This window comes from Tenebrio molitor, chromosome 5, assembly GCF_963966145.1.
Source record: "Tenebrio molitor chromosome 5, icTenMoli1.1, whole genome shotgun sequence".
Classification (NCBI taxonomy): Eukaryota; Metazoa; Arthropoda; class Insecta; order Coleoptera; family Tenebrionidae; genus Tenebrio; species Tenebrio molitor.
In genome coordinates this window covers 5,301,322-5,320,869 of record NC_091050.1, presented here as the reverse complement: position 1 = coordinate 5,320,869, position 19,548 = coordinate 5,301,322, and the positions used below count along the sequence as shown (strand labels likewise).

Below are 19,548 nucleotides of genomic sequence, written 5' to 3'. Positions count from 1 at the left end.
CCGGTAATCTAAAATCAAATAAATATCAAAATATTGGATAGTCTTATTTACCTGCAATAATAAAATGTTTAAACAAAATTCATTAGAAAATTATTTTAACAAATCGTTTAAGATTCTGGTTAATAATAGCTAAATTTTCCGCCAAGCTAATGATGGGATGTTATTTAACAATCTGTTAAGTAACTATTTTCCTTAACTGTTATTTAAAAGTAACAATAGCAAGTTATTGTTTTATGCCATATAAAATATTACAGATTAACAGTTCAACTGATGCTGACCGTGCTTCCGTTCTGTTACTGTGATTCAGCAGTCTGCTCTGCTATCAACGAATAAGTACAGAGGAACAGGCTTTCGCTGCCCTCATATTAATACTGCATATACGTGGTACAGACGGTCACAATTAAGAAAACAAGGTAAAGGGAGACAAAAAATTGTAACAATTTTGGTTTCTGTCATACTTTTAACATTTCAGCTTATGCGTCATGGGAACAAATACAAAGACCAAATTTTCCAAATTCTATTGGGAACAAAAATATAAAATAAACTGAGAGTTTAAAAAAGTATTGAACAAGTGGAACGAAAGCAACAAGAGGACAAATCCAAATATTGATCACATTAAAAATAATTTGCGAGACTTAAGTTAAGGTTAAATGTTAAATAGTTAACTCCAAATGTAGATCATTATTATTAAAGAATAAAAAACACGCATACTGTTCTCATTACAAAAAAAAAAAAACTATTTATGTAGGTACATTTATGTTATGTACCTACTATGTTTAATAACTTTTATCTCTAATTTTAATGAGTGAAATTGTTTCAGGTTTTACAGTAGTAATTCAATTTGAGAGTTGAACTGAAAGTTCAAGAACATGGATGTTTTATGTTTTTTAAATGTTGAATTTATCGAATCTTGTTAGACAAGTAACGAAGATTAAATCAGGATACGTAAATTTTATGGCTTGATGTAAAGATTTAAGCGATAACTGTTATATTCTATACTCGTATGTTCTTTTAGTTTCCAATGTAGAAAATGTTTAACTTTATTTATAATCAAAGCATGTGGATTGTGGATGCTAAAATTTGCTCTTTCCTGTGTCTTAAAAATATAAAATTAAGAGCCGGTTTAAGCTTTTAAATTCCTCATTAAGGTTAAAATCTCTGTTATGTTTAAACTATACTCTGCATTTATGAACGAAACAGATGGTTAATTTGGGTATGGACAAAATATTCGAAAAATAAACGAATGTATTATTTAAAACAAGCTGTGAGTGGATATTCGTGCAACATTCGGTTCCTGGAAAAGCAGGACTGTCGTGGGGCATAATTTATCGACTGGATTGCAGAATGCAAACGAGATTCGATAAGGCAGGGTTATGTTTCTCATTTTTAGGTGGACGCTAAAAAATACTTTAATTTAAAATATTTCTACCAATAAAGAATCGCTTGCGTTACAAGTTAAACTATAATTAAATATAAATATATAACTACCGAGTATTTGATGTATTGTTAAAATAATAATCAGCTATAATATCAGTTTTGTTCTCCACTTTTTTAAAACAGAATTCATTTAACAATATCACGAACAATTTAGAATATTCCTTTTACCCTATTTTAGAAACTACTTAGATATAACTATTAGGGTTCACTGTTTAGAGGATTTTTCTGAGTGGTTTTTGAATGTATTAACACAATTTTGTAATTAAAGCTAAACAGTGAAAACTATTTTTTGCATATTGAATGGTTAGGTACACATTATAACGGATATTCTGTAAAATGATCGTCTTAAACTTTCCTGTGTGCAAGACCTTTATATTCTTAGAAGAATCAGTAGGTATTTTGTACACTATGGAAGTAAGAGAAGGATTGTCCGATATTAAAAAAAAACAATCAATTTTGCAAAAAAAATTGAGTTTATTCTAAGCATATCTTCAATTCTGCTAGAAAAATATCTTTATCTTAGCATACGTTTGCACTGCACTGATTTTCAGAAAGTCCGGAAAATAATCTTATTTTACGTAAAAGGTTGGAATTTTTTTTACATATTGTAACTTCAGTTCATCAACTTCTAATTTTACTATTGGTGTTCCACAGCGTTTCAGTTTAGGTCCTCTTTTGTCTTTTTATTTATAAATGACCTCGCAGAAGTAGTTTCTCCTAAAAAATGAATGTTTGCTATCGTTAAAACTAGCTAGAGAATCCTTCAGTTACGTTAGTCATTTCTTTCCGGTAAATAAATGAAAAATGGAGTAATTTTCAATCAAATTTTCACCTATTTCTAAATAATATGTATGTTAGATAATTTAGTTATTGAAAGATTTGAGAAATTTTATTTATGTTTATGTGTTTTTATGCCTACATGACCTAAATGAGAAATATTCTCGTAAGATAAGCTCCCCAATTGGGACTTTGGAGACGTGTTGTATAAGTCCTTAAGTAAAGGTGGATCATCACATCCACAGAAACGGGATAGATAGTCCGCAAGGATTACTGATTATATGATGATACCATAATATCATTCGGAATGAAAGTAAAATAGTAAACTAGGCAAAAATGAATAGGGAATTCCACAATTTTTCTTGGAAAGCAAAATAATTGCCCCAATCCTCCCACGTATTCTTAAACACAAGATAAATTTAAAATGTTACAAGTACTTGAAACATTACATTTAAGGTGTATATTAATATATTTTTAACACATTTCATTACAAATTTTAAACGGTATTTATAAAAAATTCAAAAAAGGAAAAATTCCCTATTCATTTTTGCCTAATTGAATTCCATTTTTGAATACGTTTTTTATTTCTAATGACCAAATGCAAACGTAGAAGTGTAACTGGTCTGTCGAAATCCTACAGGAATTGCAAGGAACGACAAACATGTTTATGCCATCTTCATTTTGCCTATAAACTAATGAAACAATCCAAGACCGCAACTTTATTAAAGAAAAGGTAATAGAAGGGAAAGATATTGTTTCAACGGTATGGCCATCTGACCACATACCCCGGGTAATACCTAAGGATAATTATTTTTAGAGAATTGTAGATTTTTTATAAAGATTTTAATTAATATTCTTGCGATTTTGATTTATGTATTGTAAAATAAAAACCTGATTGATGTTAAATTTTCAGAAGCAGGAAGTTGTGAAGATTATGAAAATATGTTACATCTCTAATGCTGTGTGTATCCGTAATCGATTCATGATAGATAAGTTCTTGTGAATTCAACACAGCATTCAAGATCTACGGTTGGGTATCCCCAACTGCCGGGATTTTGAAGTCTTAAGTTTTAAAATAGTGATGTTTCTGTTTGGTAAAATCATTGTTAGAATACGGCTCTCTGATATGATATCCAACTTGTGATTTTCATTGCAAATATTTAGAATCAGTTCAAAGTCAATTTCTCAAGTTCTTTGTACTCTTTAGAGTTTAGAGGATATGTAGTTCCAACAATTCGGAACTATTTAACACATTAAATTTCATATCTCTAAATAGCCGTCGTAACTTGTCAGGTGTGCGATTTCTATGCAACATTCTAATCAATCCGTGTTGAGTCATTGTCGAAGATCAACTTTCTGATTTCAGAGATCCCAATAGTAAAAAATAAGATCAATGCACCAATCGAAAGTTACAAACTATTTCGTACACTGAAAAGAAAAGCACGGTACTTTTCTTACAGCTACGTGATTGTTTGTTTTTTAACAATTATTTTCAAAACCAATTAATAACAGTTTTGACAGAGGCGGCAAATGTAAACGTGTTCTATAATCTATTCGTTTAATTCTTCAACCGAAGATTACTTAAGTTCAAGCCTTGAAATTATGCTCTATATTCTAGTGCATTTTGTAGTGTTGGGTTAGAAGCCTACAATTTAGAATTTTCCAATCTCTCGCTGGATGAAGTATAGATGTTATTATAATTTAATAGTTTCTAACACTTGCTGACCTAAAAATGTACTGTTCAAATTAATATTTTTGGATTTTTAGCTTTTCTTTGGGTATTGTAAAAAGTAAAGAATGTGTAAACACAATACATTCATAAGTTTAACATACCTACATAGAATCAGCTTGTCAAAATGGTTTCTTTTTAATCTGTTAATATTCATACATCTATAAATGATATTAGTCAAATTTCTTGAAAAATTGGTAAAAATTATTCTTTAAATTTTTATAGTTTCATCATAATCGATGTTATTTGGTTAACCCATGTCGCTGTCTATAAATTCTAACATAATAAAGTTATTAAATATTTAGATAAAACTACATCGTTTATTTGAAATTGAAAACCAGTAAAACAACTGACATACAAACCTACTGGCAGAGGAACGCTTTATACATGTGTATTTCAAGATACATAATTATGTTAAAATACAATGATGAGGCAACACAATTGTAAAATAAATAAAAATGTAATTATGATAATTATAAACATTTACGATTATAGCTTAATTTCCGTTTAATTTAAAGATATAAACAGTCACGCCGGTAAGTATGTACCTAACAATTGATTGAAACAAATTTAAATGTTGCCTAAAAATTTTGAAAAAAATCACAGGGTATAAATACTCTAAAGAAATTTTCATTGTCAATTAGAAGTAACTACAAACAATTTTTACTAAATTTTGAAATGCTCCCTAGCTATACTATGTAACTCCTACTATCGCAAAATTGTTATTCTTTTATAATTTTTTGTCATTTGAAGACTGGAATATGTACTGACTTTTTGTGATAACTGTTATTGTTTATAATTTTGCAATAAATAGTATGCTCTAGGGAGCATTTCAAATTTTGGTGCAAAATAGAAATTACAATTTTGGATTTGGCAATGTTAAAAATCGGAAGCGATTGATTTCTTTATATCCAGCGACTATCAATTTTTAAAATATATTTTAGATTTTTTTCAATGAATAAGCCGGCGCGAATCAACGAATCTACAAATACCTAACGCAAAATTGGAGAATTTCGAGGTGCATTTTGAAACGGCTCTCACGTGTAGACTACAGGAGTTACAATAATTATGATCATCTATGACTTTTTTGTAGCATTTTATGCTCCAGAAAAAAGGATTCCGTACCTCTATGAGCCGTAGTTTTCGATATGGGGGCGAATTAAAGTATTGAAAAGTAAATTTCAAAACTTTAACAATTTTTGTACAACAATAAATATAGGAGTAGGATCTAATAAACCGATTTGTAACACTCATATAATTTTTTGGACTCTTATAATTAGAATTAGTGCAAGCAAATTTTAATTTAACTGGACCATTAACGAAATCACTTCCAGTCAGTAATTGTTACTGATTTCGCCAAAACCTTAAATTACAATTTTGTAAATCGACGTCGGTCGAAGTAAGCTACATTACAAATTTCATTATACCGGGTGTCCCATCACTTGTGTCCCGTAGGAAAATGACTTTAAAACTAAATTATATTTATATGAAGGTATTATAGATGCATAAATACCGTTCACCGCCACAAAAATTGGGTATTACTTTTTTGTTAAAATTAATTACCTAGGTACAGCAAGCAAAAAACTATCACTTTAAAAATTAAATTTTGTTCGATGCAGTTCAAATTTAGTATACGTTATGAAATAGTTATAGAGAAATAAAATCCGTAATTAGAATTTAATTAAAATGTTTTGATGTAAAGATATTTGGTTAATTTAATTTGGGTCCTTCTACTTTATAAAAATTTATGGAAGACAAAGTTAAGTTTGTGGGTATTATTCTTGTCCGCAATTTATGGTACGAAGACCATTCAAGAGGGTTCCAGCGGTACCTGCCTGTGTTACGGCGTCAAACACACTGCACCCCTCATAAATCTTCGTCTGCAATAAATTTTCATAAAGTAGAACGGCCCAAATTAATTTAACCAAATATCTTTACATCAAAACATTTTAATTAAATTCTAATCACGGATTTTATTGCTCTACCATTTTTTCAAAACGTATACTAAATTTGAACTGCATTGAACAAAATTTAATTTTTAAAGTGATAGTTTTTTGCCTGCTGTACCTAGGTAATTAATTTTAGCAAAAAAGTAATACCCAATTTTTGTGGCGGTGAACAGTATTTATGCATCTATAATACCTTCATATAAATATAATTTAGTTTTAAAGTCATTTTCCTACGGGACACAAGTGATGGGACACCCGGTACTAGCAAATGTAACATATGAATAATTTCTATAGATTTAAATGTCTCCATTATGAAACAAGTGTTTCTTGTTTTCTACATTTAATCAGAGAAAAATTTGAGTTATTGTGAATTTAAAAATCTTCTCATAACTTCAATTGGTTTTTGAAAATGTGGAATCCTTTGAAATAAATGTACTAGTACCTACATTTTGATTTTAAGTTCAAGACTTTTTCACTTACAATTTGTAACGATTTACGTGATGAAGGTCCAATTTTTGCTATTTGCGAAGATGGCAGTTTTAGAGAGAAGATGAAAATTATAAGAAGTTTCTTGGACATTGGAATGACTGTTATCAATAACATCTTGAACAATTACTCAAGCCTTGGGCACTTTATTGTATCTGCGTGCCTCATGGTTTAAGTTTAAATGAACGCTCAATAGCAATAACTCGTGGAAGAGCATAAAGAAAATTCATAAATTTATTGAGCATTATTTATTTAATAATAGGAAAATACTGTTTAATAATAATAACCTTAATGCTGGAATTGAAATTTTTATTTAATCTACAAAGTGATACCAGTTTCTAAAAATCCGATTTAAAGTCATTAAGTAAGAGTCGATGTTGGAGATATGATAAGCAAGTTTTTCTAATATGATCCACATAATGCGATATAGTAAGTAATCTGAAATATCTTTTCTGTTACCAAAGGCTGGTCAACGCATCGTATGGTGCAAAAGAACTCTAATAAATACAAATATGGTATGTATGTACCTACGAGTACCTCTAAATAGTCCTGGCATCACAAAAGGTCGAGATGCCATGGATATTTGCATCTTAATGTAAAAAGACAATCGGCACAAAAATTTACGAAATGTCCTACACTTCTTTTTTCTGCAAATCTTGACCCGTTGCAATTGTTGATTTGAGCAACCGTTGGAGAATGATACACCATATTTATAGAGTCCTAAAAGTGAAATGTGTAGTTTTGCACCACAACTAAGTACGAGTATATCATGTTGCACAATAGACAAAATATATTTTGAGAGGCTTCAGGAGCACAGTTACTACAGAACTTTCCTTATACATAGTAGGGACTCATATGACATGAGATTTCTTTTTGCTCCTCATGTTAAAAAGTTCACTTGAAAAGTTCATCAAGTAGCCTTAGAATTTTTCACAACATGGTGAAGTACCTATATGTCTTAGAAGATCAATGATAAGGTTAGGTTTATAATTAGAACAGGACATGTCTCTGGCTAAATGTTTGGTAACATTGAATACAAAACGTCTTAATTTGACGAAAATCGTAGCGATGCGTAATCTGTAAAATTTTAGGTTAGATGTGTTTTTATGTTGAAAGCATTAAATTAAATGCAAATCAAGACAATTTTAAAATCATAGAAGACCAGATTTTGATGTTTTTGGTGCATTTTCCATTAGGTATATCTTTAGCAATTTCGTCTATACGTTTTCGAACTGTTCCACTGCCTGGTTTTCACAAGACACTACTAGTTCCACGAAACAAATTTACAGTTCTGTCCAAAGTTTTCTTAATCTGTATGTAATCTACAGCAAAATTTATGAATTCAGCTTAAAACTCTTCATTACAATTTTGCACGGAATAAACCCAAACTCTCCCAACTTTGGTACCGTTTCGAAAATAACCTTATTCGATTAAAAAAGTTTTATGTTCCACGATGAAAACCATTGTGAGATAGAAAAAGCGAATGTTTTTTAGTTGTAAAAGCAGTTGATTTATTATAATTCCACAAAAAACTAAACTCAACTCAAAAAAGACGTTACATTCGCAAAACACAACTAACATCTGTCAAAGAAGGCATTATGCCTTTCTCGCTCTATCTTCTTTCATCAAAAAGTCATAGCAAACTTGATGAACTTTTCATTTGAACACCCGTTATATCTACATACTTAATAATCCATATTAGATACAAACCAAGGTAAATAATGCTGAGACGATTAAATTAATTAAATGTGTTATTTTTAATTTAAACCTATTTATTTATAAAATACATGGGTTGATACCATAACATAAAATTTAGGATGTCGTTTCACATGTTTAATTTAAGGATTTGACAGTGATTTTGAAGGACATTAAAGGAACAAATTTTTTTATTATACTTGTAGTTAGTAGTACCTACATAGTTAGTAATTACGTCAAGGTACGTCAAACATGTATGTGTGTCTCTAATTTATTTAAAACGCGTCATTATTTTCTTACAATATCCCTTGGAATTAATTAGTCCGGCTTATTAAATGCCGCGTTACCTACTGCATAATATGATGTACCTACTTACGATGGAAGGCTAATTCTAATTGTGATAGGTAACATTCTCCGTCATTAAATGCCTTAAATATGTGATTGTAGTATCGAAATATCTACATGAAGCTACATTTTCATCTACAAAACTAGTACATATACCTACAAATTTAGATACACATTTTTGTTAGACACATGTAAATTTTTTGCTCCATTGGACAGTTTTTAAACTTAGGATGCAAATGGGAGGGTGGTGGAGAAAATATTTAAAAATCTGTTCTTTTACGTAGCTTGTAATAGTTACACGCAGCGGTGAAATTTTGAAGATAGTATTTAATTAAGACTTAACTCCATGCATGTGTCTTGGATTTAATGGCAATAAGTGTCAAGATCAATACCATCAAATTACATGTGATTAAGCCTGCCGCCATTACATCTTCTTACGCTACTGACTTAGTATCAACCTTCTCGACATTACATCATTTTATTCCAATTATGTTAATACTAATATTTTATCGTGTTATTTATTTTATTAGATTATCCTGGTTAATGTTTGGGCGGAGCTTGTGTTTGCGTCCAATGCGCGCGGCTTTCGAAGGTGGATAGTGTGGTTGTTTTATTTGACGGGTCCCCTTTTTTATTGTAAGCTGGAGTTTATTTATGGACCTTTTACCGGCGGCGCGTTCTGTAGGACTGCTGGCGCCACTGTGTTCAGAATACAAGGCGACACAATACGTAGACGACGCATCCATCGACTTAGATGTTGTTTAATAGATGCACCCTAATCTAAAAAGTGTTTCCTTATGTATGCACCATGCTTATGGGTCAATTAGTAGCGTACTGATAAGCCATAGGAAAGGAAAGGAATTCACTCGAGAAACGTGAATCGTATATAATATAGACGGCGGTCGGTGGCTGGAATCCTATCTATAATGCAGACCATATTTATCAAATAGAACCTATTGCGAGGTGACTATCTGTCAATGAGAAAAAGTTAAAACAAAACGAAAGTTTCCACAAAATGTATCTACTAAGAAACATATGTTCAAGGGAGTTTGCTAAAATTATCGCATCGAATAAATTTATGGTGAACATCAGTACACATCACGTCTCTGCAATCTCATCTTAAATGGGTAAAAGCAGACTTAGAAGTTATTTATACCTAAATACATGTAACAGATACCAGTATCTATAAGGGGCCATATATAGGAATTTCAAAATTGTATTTTGTAAATGTTTATTATCAGAAATATGTATTTTATATTGTAAACTCTAAATTGCATTGAAACTTATAAAGTAGGTATACCTACCTATAGAAAACTAACAGCAGAAATCCTATCACTGCCCAATTTAGTATCTAGGTATTCCTTCTAAATCAGTGTTTCTCAAAGTGTGGGTTGCACACCCAAGGAAGTCCCAACAGAGTCGCAAGGGAGTCGCACGCTTTGGAATTTGAACCAATCTACATTTCTCCTAGAAGTGGACAGAACGAACAAGTGGGGAGCTGCAGGATATACACTCACATTAAAAAATCATGGTGGTTTGATGTTTTACATATTTTTTCTTACACAAAAATAAAACAAGTCGCATATTTTGATAGCTCCCCTCCTTCTTTTCAGGAATCAGACACAATTTAGCTAGAGAAACATTCGTTGAGGACCTGTCTTATTATCTTTTAATCTCGTGGACACTTTGATTATAACAAAAAATATCGTTTGTATAATGGTAAAACATGATTAACATATTAGCAGATTAGAATAAGTAGTAGTCCAGCTGGACAGTAGTTGAGGGGTTGGTTGTCATCTCTTCACATAATTATTCATTTACTCATTATTACCTGGGAACAATATACGCAATGGCGAAGTTCAGTTTAAATGACGGGAAACTGCCAGATGAGCAGTGGAATAATTAATGATAATTTATTTCTAACAGATTTTCACCCAATAGGAAATTCGTAACTAAATACTAACAGAACAACTACGTTGGTACGGTTTCAAAAGTGAAAAACGGTTTAGAACGAAGGTTTTGGTTCTTATGCATATCCATAGAATAATTTTTCTTGGCATACTATGTACTATCGCGGCCATCCAAAAGTGAACGATTTTTTTTTATAGTTTGATATTTACTTTAAATCATAGGCGTCCTAAAATGTCAAAGTTTGACACTAGCGATAAAAAATGTATTGAAACTATTTTTTTTAAATGCCACATCTCTCTCCGATGCAGACAGCTAGGGCTATTGCAAAGCTAGAAGAAAATTGGTCGTTGGCTGCTGTGGCGAGAGAATTACATTGCAGTAAGACTTGCATCTTCAATATAAAGAGGGGTTGGCAAGAAAACAGGCTTGAGAGGCCAATGGGAATAGGTGTTGGAAAGGTTTCTTTACTAAAGTTTACTTTCACTTTAATAATGTATTAATTACTTCTCAGTCTCATTTTTATTATTACAACTTTTTATTATTAAAATAGCAACGCCTGCTGCACGAACGCCAATGAATACAGCCTGATTTAATCTAACGAAAAATACGGAAATTTTCGCAAGCTATCGTTCACTTTTGGATGGCCGCGATTGTACATATTAGTCGTTTGATGATCAAAAAAGGCTCACGATCTTGTACTAAAATACATTAATGCAATGTTTTGTATCTTTAGGAGATGTTAAAAATATAACTGTTTAACCACATTTTCAATTTTTTTCAATTGAAGAGAAGATACGTTACTTTATCACTATCGCCAAGTACATAGGTGTTAAAAAAATGCATTTACTGATCGTGGTATTTTTTATGAAATGAATAATAATAATCAGATATAATTTTCATACTTATTAACTAATGTAGGTTACCAACATCAAAATATGGCGATCGTCCTAAAAAGAAGAAGAAGAAAAAAAAGATACGAGAGTGATTCTACTAAAATGTAGAAACTTTTGAGTGGTATTATTGTTTATATTTATATTTTTCTATAATTGATTCAAAAAATTGGTATTGGTGAAGTGGGTCATTTTCTTAAATACAATTTTTTTACACTGTTGTAAGATTGGAACTAGAGAAGCCATACATAACAGTGTGTGAAATGCGAATTAACACACATAAGCTTTTCTGTTTTTCACTTCACACACTGTTTTCTATTAGTTACATTAGTCTATGTAGCAACATGGTCATTGCGTTGATAAAGTAAAATCGTTATAGATGTGAATTGTCAAAATGACGTTTGATTAAAATTACTAGGCGCGCTTCTCGAGATTTTTGAGTTTTTGTTCTGGCGCCAATCAATCACAATCAATCACAAAAGAAACGAACACTGCTTTCCACAAAAAAAAGTGTGGATGGTTACCTAACTGCTACAATAAATTGCAATTTAATAATTATTATAATCTTTTAACAATGCTTTCCATTTTCTGGTGTATAACCTCACTTTCAGGATTTGACATAGGTATCTACAGTCTCAGCAAAAACAGAAAATATTTTTTTACATTTTTTAGCAGTACAGTCGCTTCATTTTTAAAAACTTTGACACTGAAAATTCACATCTATAACGATTTTTCTTTACTTAATATTTCCTTCAAAAATTTGAATTTTAAAATTTAGTTTTGAAAGCAATTATACCTAGAAAAAATATTTTTTGCAAGACCTAAGGCACTCAATCATTTAATCGTTAAACAAATTTGTGTGAAAGGTCGGCAAAACAAACCAGACTGTTGATCATAATATGGGTGAATGACTGTCAACCTAGTAAGTATTATTTAAGATACGTGGGTGTAATAACTGTACGGTTGGCTTCAAAAAAAAACGGGAACTGTCAGAAAAAGTTCTGTCAGATTTTATTAAATTTTTATAGTTTGAAACGGCCTTTTAGAATTTAGGTTAAAAAACTGCACTTATGTGTCAGAAATACTACTGTCAAACAGGCACAAATTGACATAAACTGACAAATTAAATTTCCAATTCACATTAGGTCAAATTTTATTTCCCGTTTTTTTTGAAGCCAACTGTAACACAAATGTAAATATGATTATGAAATTATGAAATAAATATAGCTATTTACCTTTGTCCTTTTCAACCCCTTGTATTGTGTTTTTAAAAGGTAGATTTAATTTAATTCATATAGCTTGTTCACATTTGAAGGATCTTTCACCTGTAGATTTTTGCTGGTTCAACAATAAATGTCCCTATTATAGTCCTACATTTAGTAATGGAAGGCGATACAAGTTGACACAATTGAAGCGACAGTTTAAATGTCAAACTGACCTAAATCGATAAAATACTTGACTGTACTTGACAGCGTTTGACACAAATGTTTCATTTTTCCCTAGATCAAGATTCGACAGGTTGCCACGTATAAACTCCAATGTTGGTGTATCATTGATATGAGGACAAATTTAGCATTATTTTATTGTGACTTTGAAGTATTATGTCAATGTAACAATCCCCCTATTAATAAATTAACTTATCTGTCTCTGATTGTACTGACCAAGGATGCTCTTTTTTTGAGGGACTAAAATAGAGCTTTATACAAAAATCGTGCAGAATAGTTATTTTTATATTAAGTGCGCGAAGAGTGTTTTTTGTGCATGAAAAGGTCTTTTACGCCGAGACGAAGGTCGAGGCAGTATAAGCCTTTGAATGCACAAAAACATCTTCGCGCACGAAATATAAACAATATTTTTCCTATAATTGATTCAAAAAATTGAAATTAAAAATTCAAATTTTTGAAGGAACTCTGAAGTTTCAATGCAGTGACCATGTTGCTAGGTAACTAATAAAAAACAGTGCGTGAAATGAAAAACAGAAATAGTCGTATGCTTGAAATTGCATTTCACACACTGTTTTGTATGGTTTCTATGGTTTCGATCTTACTAACAATGTAAAAAAAAATACACGTCAGAAAATGACCCACTTCAGGCACAGATAACTATGCGTGAATTTCAATTTTTTGAATCAATTATAGAAAATAGTTATTTTTATATTAAGTGCGCGATGAGAGTGTTTTTTGTGCATGAAAAGGTCTTTTACGCCGAGACGAAGGTCGAGGCAGTATAAGCCTTTGAATGCACAAAAACATCTTCGCGCACGAAATATAAACAATATTTTTTCTATAATTGATTCAAAAAATTGAAATTAAAAATTCAAATTTTTGAAGGAACTCTGAAGTTTCAATGCAGTGACCATGTTGCTAGGTAACTAATAAAAAACAGTGCATGAAATGAAAAACAGAAATAGTCGTATGCGTGAAATTGCATTTCACACACTGTTTTGTATGGTTTCTATGGTTTCGATCTTACTAACAATGCAAAAAAAATACACGTCAGAAAATGACCCACTTCAGGCACAGATAACTATGCGTGAATTTCAATTTTTTGAATCAATTATAGAAAAAATTATTTTACATGTAATTTTTGCTATTATATGAATAAAATTTGTGAATTATATATTTGAATTCTATTGTGTTATACTTTCTAAATACTTACCTACCTATATAATTAACTGTGGTCTACCTTCATTTAAAAAATGAAATAAGTAAATAACCACCTATCATTAACTTTTTTATTCTAAACTAGGTTAAGTTTTTACAATAATTACCTGAATTTATAGTTTCGTGGGAATAAATGGTAATTCTTATTATTTAAACTTGTTCATAATCTCACTAAACAAGAGAAATTATACCTCTGCGGTTATAAAAATTATTTCTTCCTGTATAATTAGCAACAGATTTAATTATGTATTGTCAGTAAATATATCATTAAGTATGTTAAAACAAAAATCTTCCGGTGCTTTCCTCCGTAGCGTGCAGCCATTGCCTTTTTTTATTAACTTTTATTAACTGCTACAAAAAATGTCTAAAATATTCAAATAGTTATTAAGACGGTAATCTACTACATCCAAAATGTGTACAAAATTACTAGATAAATAAAAGTAGGTACATTGCACTTCTAATTAAATTTGTTGACGTATTTTTTTCATTTAAAATGTTTGTAATAAATATTGTTCCATGCGTGAATAAATAAACATACAAATTTAAAGCTGTAAATGTTCACAAAATTGTAAAAGGCCGTAACCCAAAAAGTCGCAGTATAATTATCTTGTTTAGAACGAAATACCTGCTTATAAGTTTATGAGACTGGTTTGGCAAATCATCATTAAATCAATCAAAACTTTACCATTCAAACATTCATTTGGTTGGCATGTAGTGGGTTTCTGATAAAGCCTAGGTACGGCTAAAAAAGCAATATAACTAAATATAGTAAATTAAGAAAGTAGATAATAGACGTATCCTTATTTTTATGGAGAAAATTAATAGTCACGAGTCATATGTGAAGGAAGAGTAAAAGCCTTAATTAGTCAGACCGATAAACATAATTTCTGCATCTATAAAATAAATTACAATTATACCTATTGTAATGACTTAATTAATTTAATTTCAGTTTTTTACGAATAAATCGGTGGCTTTAAAAAATACAGATTAGACTAATTCTTTAAATTGCAAAAATATTCTAGACAAATTCGAAAATGTTTGTATTGTAAACCAATAAAAATGTTATGTACTTAAGTTGATTAATTATACCTTGTTTTATTCTAGAGTCTAGACAAATTCTACAAATGTTGTAATAATTTGTCTTTTTTATTCAGAATAAACATTAAAATGTGTTAAATTATACTCTAATTTAAAAATTATGTGTAAGGCATGTAAATGCATGTAGCGCATTCGTGTAGTAAATTCATTTTTGTAATGACGAACTACAGTTACTAAGTTTGGTAACTTTTGTCTTGTGAACACATCTGTTTACCGCGAATTTGGGCTTTTAAAAAGTTAAGTTATGGGTCACGTCATTTGTTTCTAAAATTTTGTACTTTTTCATTACGTTTCCATTGTCTCCATGAGTAATTTCTTTTATTTTGTTGAAAGCCTTTAAAATGTGCTGCTTCGTCTCTTTGCACTTCGTTTTGGAAAGCCACAATAATATGACAATTTAAATCTTTGCCAACTGTCTAATTTTTATTTATTTTGTAAAAAAATCTAACAAAAAAAAAGTTCCAGCTAGTTCGTCATTACAAAAATGAATTTACTACCTAAACGAAATATGTATCGGGTGTTTTTTTAAATTTCACTTCGTAGTAGGCGTTGAAGAGTCGATTGTGAACGCACCACTCGTGTAAAACGTAAGATTTAAACAGCTCATTCGTTATCCGTACCCTGTATAGTGCGTTCGCAATCAACTCGTCAACTATGAGGTGAAATTAAAAAAAAAACACCCGATACTATGTTTCAAAAGATGTATTATCAAGAGCGGCTGCGAGAACGAAAAGATTTTGAAACGTATGTTAAATAATCCAGCACCAGCTGTAAATATCATTATCATTATAAGTACAGGGTTATTTATAAATGATTGTAGTCGAAGCAGGCGATGGCCATGTTATGAAATGTTTGCCGCTTTCATGTGAACTGTCAATTTTTGTCGATGTCACTGTCATTTTTTAGGTGAAAAGTTCGGTGATGGGGGTTTTATTATTTATTTTTTTAATTAACGATCGAATCCAAAAATATTGAGTTGTTTTGCAGCCAATTCTAAAAATATTCAGTTGCTTTGCACCCAATTTAACTCCTCTGTGTGAACAGTGTGTAGCTACCTCACATCATTTTGATATTTTTATATGGAGCGGCAACCATAAATTTTACATTTAGTTTTTACCCTACTAGACTACAATCATTTATAACAACCCTGTAGGTGTCATGAATGAAGATTAAAAATGAATTTGGTTTGAGGATGGTGTCTAGAACAATGAGCCATCGTTACCAATATTTGATCGAGCCGCCGTTCCGTAGATACAGTGCAATAGCACTGTAATTCACAAATTCATGTGAAACTTAGTCTATGGTTATGTGTAGGTAATTAGTTGCGCCACATGTTTTTGACAGTTTTGTTTTTCGCAGTCGGTCTTTATTATAAATGTTTTGAAAAATGCAGTAGAAGATATAAAATGTTAAATATACCTCCTATATAAAAATAGAAGTTTTATAAGTTTCAAAAAAATGTCCTTTTAAGTTCAGAAATTTTAAAGTAGGTAGGTGTATGATGTGATACGAGTATGTAGGTGAAATGGAAGCTTCTAACTATTTTAAAAATATTTAAAAAAAATATTTCATATTTGACCTCAATTCAAAGTCCTTTTCTTAGTTTCGTTGCATCGGTTTTTTTTTTGTCTTAATCTGCAACTATACCCAATATATAGTCTTAAGTAACTTACATATGTATTAAAAATGAAATGATAAAGTTTTTCGTCTCGTTTTACCGCTTAAATTAAAGAGTATCTAAATATTTTATGATTTATGTGAAGCTCTAGCAGTTTGATAAAATCATAATTGCCGGTTGTAGTGATAACATCCGCTTATTTAAAAAAAAGTATATTCGTCTAGCTTTTATGGGTAACCATCCACCTTTTGAATTCATGTCTGATGTTATACCTAATTACGAAAAAATTGTCCTTAATTATTCAGTAAAAAATTACTAATTAGCAAGGTAATTGAAAAGTAAAAGGACTGAGCTGCATTTTAGTTCTGCCGAATATTAATAGAAAATCGGTTCAGCATCATTGCATAAATGCTTAAATGCAACAAGTAGTAATTATCTTTACATATTAGATAAATAAGTTGGAATTTATGTATATTTATTATTTATTCAAAATTATATCATGTAAAAATAAAGATACCTAATGATAAAATATGTAAATGACAATGAAATAAATTTGTAATAATTGAATAGTACCTATCCATTGATTGTAAAGGTATGAAAATGATGCCAATGTAAAAGATGGTGATTTATGTAAAATTATTACTAATCAACATAAATTAAAATAAATAGTTTCAAAAGCAAATAAAATATATAAAGTACACAACCAACAAAAAAATTTCCAGCTCACGTGATAAGATTAGGACTAGTTAATAATAACAGAAGATATCTTTGAAACAAATTAAACTTCTGTTGCCTAAAATTATAAAGGAAAACATGAAAATTTCATTCGTTGCTATATTTTGAAGAAAAAAGAGTCAACATTTCAAATATGCAGATGTTTGTTTCAACAGATTTCAATATTTAAGCAGAACATTTTAAATTCATTTTATCTTAGCTTATAAAAAGAAACTTGGCCAACTAAATTTAATCCGTTTTCACGCAGTATTGCCATTGCCATAAATTGTATTGTCATTGCTACTATAAATATAATGAGTGTACGTACAGTGCTGAAAGAAAGTAGGCCTGTATATCGTTCCATCATTTTTTTCATTTTATTATTACTAAAGCCCATCATTTCATATTTACTTAAGAGAGCAAAGTAAGTTTCCTTTCTGTGATGGTTAAAAAAAATACATCGTTTCTAAAACAACAAAATATTAATTTGAAACACAATTTCAGAAAAGTATAGTAAGTAGTACCTATAGCACCTAGTATAGTCATAGTCCTGATTCAATAGATACTTACTGTGTGCGACGTGCACAATATGTAAAAATAATAAAATGGTTTGAAAGAAAAATCAAACTTTTAAGTACCTAACCTACCAAAAAATGTTATTTTAGCTAAATATTGATGTATTAATGGTAGCTAAACTAGTTACATACTTCCTAATCTTGTTTTTATACACTTATGCATACGACATATTTTTGAAACCAAAAGTAATAAAATTTTAAGGCAAAGTTCTTGAGAGAAAGCAAGTTTTTATTTTGTTAGAATTTATGTTTGGCATATAACGACCGAAACAATTTTTTATCTACTACATAATTTAAAATTTCGCCAGCTTCGAAGGTAAATACATACATATATCAATTTTCTTTTTCCAAAATTACTTTGAGACTGACATTAGTAAAAAAGTAGTTCTGTTAAAACCCACACTTAAATAAATACATAATCTTATTGGTAATGTAGAAATCTATGCTATTTTTAATCAGTGTGTCATCTAATTATAAGATGAAAGCAATTACTTAGTAATTATTGTTATTTATTAGTATATGATAAAGTGTCATAATGATGTGTTTTAAGCGTTCCCATCTATATTTTAAAAAAGCAATAATTGCTGAAAAATCGGTAAAATGTAAAAAGTAAAGAACAGCAAAAGAAACAAAATATGCAAAATATATCAGACCTGTTAATCAAGTGATATCTAAAATCTACCACAAATTTATGGTAATTAGATACAGCAATGTGGTTTTAGGAGGTAAGTCAATCCCCTCCCTCACAGGGCGGAGCAAAATGTTTCTAAAGTCACAGTCTTCAGTCAGTTGTTGTGAAGGTTGAAAGCTTTCGTCACGTTTTCCGTGCCACATTCAACTTGTTTAATTAAGCTCGCAGCTTTTTGGTTATTTACGTCACATGCAAGTGCCCGGAACTTAGTGCGAGTTTAGGGTTGTTTATTTGTTTGTTGTTTGTATGTTTGTTTTGTTGTGACTTTTCTGAAAAATTTTAAGAAAATTCTCTTATACAACGGAGTAAAGGGGTAAGCTTTCTTTGATTTTTGATAGAAAGTCGTGTAAATGCTGGTTTCACAATATAATTACATAATTGAGAAAATAAACAAAATTACACGATGAATACGATCACCTAAATTTATAGGTAATTAATTAATCGATATTTAAACGGCCTTAAACGGCAATTAATTAAATTTTATTGATTTTCTGGTTAATAAAGATAAGATTTAATCATAAATATTTATTCAACTTTCAACATTATTATGAATAAGTGTATAAGATAATTTCAAGAACAATTTCAATTCATAATTGTTAACTAGGTACTAGAGAGAATACAGTTTGTAAACGTGTGTACACTAACATTTTCGCATGCAAGCATTATTACCGTATAAAATACATAAGAAAAATAACAACTAAAATTTATGTAGGTAAAATTAAGCTTGACATCATATTTTGAAAGAAAAGTCATAATCACAATTGATCAGATTACCCAATAATTAACTAAGTAGATACTTACCTGTTATCGCATTTACATTTGATCAGCCGTGACTAGTCACTGTAGGTGTAAGAAATTATAAGGCTTATTTAATTTAATTAGCTACTAAATTTCGTCTGGTGTTATATTATGTAAATATAACATTTTTGCTTTGTGGAAAATAATGATACAGTTAATAATTAATGAACAG

General features: G+C 30.1%; 1 protein-coding gene across 3 annotated transcripts in view; it reads left to right on the top strand.

The window, feature by feature from the left end:
- Positions 1-18,655: 18,655 nt before the first annotated feature.
- LOC138130683 (GATA-binding factor A-like) overlaps positions 18,656-19,548 on the top strand; it is a 40,455-nt gene continuing 39,562 nt past the window's right edge. For all 3 annotated transcript variants that reach the window (XM_069047296.1, XM_069047294.1, XM_069047295.1), the window contains exon 1: positions 18,656-18,891. The gene's annotated coding sequence lies outside the window, so the exon portion shown is untranslated. The remainder of the gene's footprint in view (positions 18,892-19,548) is intronic.